This window comes from Micromys minutus, assembly GCF_963924665.1.
Source record: "Micromys minutus genome assembly, chromosome: 20".
In the NCBI taxonomy this organism is placed as follows: domain Eukaryota; kingdom Metazoa; phylum Chordata; class Mammalia; order Rodentia; family Muridae; genus Micromys; species Micromys minutus.
In genome coordinates this window covers 20,502,984-20,506,919 of record NC_137955.1, presented here as the reverse complement: position 1 = coordinate 20,506,919, position 3,936 = coordinate 20,502,984, and positions in this window count along the sequence as shown.

Below are 3,936 nucleotides of genomic sequence, written 5' to 3'. Positions count from 1 at the left end.
GTGGCAGATGTTTTCGTGCTATGAACCAGCACGTGTCCCCTCACCTTTTGGGAACACCAGTGACAAAGTTCCTTCCTACCTTCATGTCTGTATAACTCAGTCTACTCCTGGGGCTGCAAGGAGAACCTGTAAGAGTCTGGGAATGGTACACTTCTTTGTCCAAGTGTCCTATAACACCACTGCCTGGGACTGCCCAAGACAGGAAGAGGAGGATACCTGACACCCTGGAATCTGGTTGTCATAGCAAATGAACTTTTACCATCTGTCTAAACTTCTCTGAAATGAATCAACTCAGAAAATTCAGAGGAGATGGATTAGAAGTTTTAAGGAATTGGCATCTAGAATTAAGTGTGGTGGTGCATGCCTTTGATCCTAGCATTCAGGAAACAGAGGCAGGTGGATCTCTGAGTTCGAGACCAGCCTGGTCTGCTTAGCTGGTTCTGGACCAGTCAAAGCTACATGAGTTCTTTTCTCAACACGTACTAACACTCACCCACACCCAGAGACAGAGAGACAGGAGATAGGAGAGGGAGAGAGAGAAGAGAGAAGAGATAGAGAGAGATTGAGATTCTTGTTAAGAACAATACAAACCTACCCACAAATCCAGGACTGATCCCTGTGTTTATAATTCAGCCATTGCTCTGAGAACCACAGCAGGAGAGTTTCTGGGCAGTGAGGCCAAGTTTCTCAGAGTTCACAACAGGGTCATAGCTATTCAAACGTCTAAGTGCCACTTGCCTTACACCCTCCTAGTTAGAAAATGACATACGGAAACACACAGGAGACAAGAAGTGTACAAATCTTTCTAGGAAGCTTGAAATGGAGAAGTCTGACTCTGATCACAAGAACCTGTCAGACAGACCCGAGACGGAGGGTGAGTTCTCACCGTTATTCCTTCTAAAGTCCCTGCTACGGAATAACAGAAGGGGGGCGGTGGGAACCTGGGAGATTGTTTTACATGGAAAATACTAAAGCAACATGTGAGCTAGACTGAAAATAATTAAAGTGATCTTGAAATAAAGAAATTTGAATATACACAATATGAAATTGCTTGTTTTCCAGGTATAAAACTGCTAGTGTAATTATTTAGGAAAGTGTGTTTATTCTTGGGAGATAGCAAGTGATAATTCTAGAAATTAGGACTGAAGTGTTGCTGTGGTTTAAATGTTATCTCAGGCAGGGTTTCTATTCCTGCACAAAACATGACCAAGAAGCAAGTTGGGGAGGAAAGAGTTTATTCAGCTTACACTTCCACACTGCTCTTCATCACCAAAGGAAGTCAGGACTGAAACTCAAGCAGGTCAGGAAGCAGGAGCTGATGCAGGGGCCTTGAAGGGATGTCACTTACTGGTTTGCTTAGCTTGCTTTCTTATAGAACTCAGATCTACCAGCCCAGGGATGGCACCACCCACAGTGGGATGGGCCCCCCCCCCCCCCGCGCCTTGATCACTAGTTGAGAAAATGCCTTACAGCTGGATCTCATAGGGGCATTTCCTCAACAGAGGCTCCTTTCTCTGTGATAACTCCAGCTTGTGTCAAGCTGACACAAAATCAGCCAGTACAATTGACCCCTTGTCAACTTGACACACAAACACAACACTATGAAGTCTCAAACCCTCACTTTCTTATTCATCTCCAAGATCTAAATTACCCTAAGGGTCCCACAGTCTTTACAAATTCTTACATATTAAAATTGCAATCCCTCTAAAAATATCCAATCTCTTAAAAATCAGAGTCTTTTTACAATTCAAAGTCTCTTAACTGTGGGCCCCACTTCTTCAAGAGGGAAAAATATCAGGGTACAGTCAACAAAATCAAAATCAAGCTCTAGCCATCCAATGTCTGGGATTTGCTCACAAACTTCTGGGCTCCTCCACGGGCTTGGGTCACTTTTCCAGCTTTGCCCTTTGTAGCACACACCTTGTCTTCTATGCTCCAGATGCCTGTTCTCTACTGCTGTTGCAGTTCTTGGTGGTCATCTCATGGTACTGGCATCTCTAACACACTGCTGTCTAACACTGCAACAAGGCTTCACCAGTATCCTCTCACAGGCTGTCTTCACGGTGCCAAGCCTCAACTCCTTTGCATGACCCCTTCAGTCCTGGGCCATCAGTTGCAACTGAGGCTGCACCTTAGTAAATGGCTTTCCATGGCCTCTCAGTGCTGAATCTCAGCTGTTATCCATGACCCCTTCATTCCTTCAAAACCAGTACCATCTGGGTGACTCTTACACATTACCAAGTCTAGCCACAGCATGAAGTACACTCTTGGCTATCTCAGAACACAGCCTTGTTGTGCTCTCAGCAAACACCAGAAAATTTCACCTCAGTAATGCTGGTCTCTTCTTAATCACCAGTAATTTCTGAGCTCCAGCTGACCAGCATCAATAGTCCCAGTAATGCAAAGCTTCCAATTTAGTAGTTCTGGTATCTTCATAATCACAGCTGTTTCTTCAGCCCCAGCTAACCAAAACCACAGAATCTTCACAAAACAGCAACGGTCCTGATAAGAGTCTTTAATCTTCCCTCTAAAATTTCACAAGCCAGGCCTCCATCTTCTGCACTGTTCTCAACATTATCTTTCAAGCTCCTACAGAACATCCAACAGAGCTCTTAATATGCCAATGGATCTTCTAGTTCAATGTTCCAAAGTCCTTCCACAGTCCTCCCCAAAACATGGTTAGGTTGTCGCAGGAATACCCCCCACTATGCTGGTACCAATTTGTCTTAGGGTTTCTATTTCTGCACAAATATCATGACCAAGAAGCAAGTTGGGGAGGAAAGGGTTTATTCAGCTTACACTTCTCACATTGCTGTTCATCACCAAAGAAAGTCAGGATTGGAACTCAGGCAGGTCAGGAAGCAGGAGCTGATGCAGAGGCCATGGAGGGATGTCACTTACTGGCCTGCTCCCCTGGCCTACTCAGCCTGCTTTCTTATAGAACCCAGGTCTACCAGCCCAGGGATGGCACCACCCACAATGGGCTGGGCCCTTCCTTTCCCCTTGATCACTAGTTAAGAAAATGCCTTACAGCTGGATCTCATTGGAGGCGTTTCCTCAACCGAGGCTCCTTTTTCTGTGATAACTCCAGCTTGTGTCAAGTTGACACAAAACCAGCCGGTACAAATGTGTTCTCCAGATATTTATGTATCCTTAAATCCATAAGTTGGCATTTGGAGGTGGGGCTTTGGATGAAGTTGGGGGTTAAACTAGGCTACATGGGTGTAGTCTCCATGATGCTAGTGGCTTTATAAGGAAAGGAAGAGGATCCTTGTCAGGTGCAGTCCTTTGCCACATTAGGGTCCAGTGAGAAGGTCCTCACTAGATGCCAAGTTCTTAGGCTTTATCACCTCAGGAACCTGAGCTAAATAAACTTGCATTTTTTAGGGGCTACCTAATCAGAAATGTTGTTTTAGTAACAGGAAAAGGACTAAGACATAGGCCATGATGTTTGTAACTTTTCAAATGGTTTAGTGAAAAAGTTCTTATATGTATGTACTGTGCACGAGTGCACACCCAGAGAGAGAGAGAGAGAGAGAGAGAGAGAGAGAGAGGTTAAAAGTGACTAATGTAAGTGGCAGGTATGTACATAGCCCTTGTTTCTTTCAACTCCTCTGGAGAACTGGAGAACTTAAATAAAAAAGCTGGAGGAATTCTATGTATTTAAATTTTCTATAGAAAGATGGAATTTATATGGTTTTTAAGTTAACTACATTGGTTTTGTGTGCACAGGTTTTTTTGTTGTTGTTTTGCTTTTGGTGCTAGGATTTAGCCTACATGTGCTACCCAAGTGCTTACATCCTTAGCTGCAATTATTTATTAACAAAACAAAACAAAGCACCATTAGGTATGAATAAGGAAGATTCAGATGAGACATTTATAACCAACTATGGGCCAGTTCACTTGAAGAGTTCACTGCAGGTTTACATGTCTGTT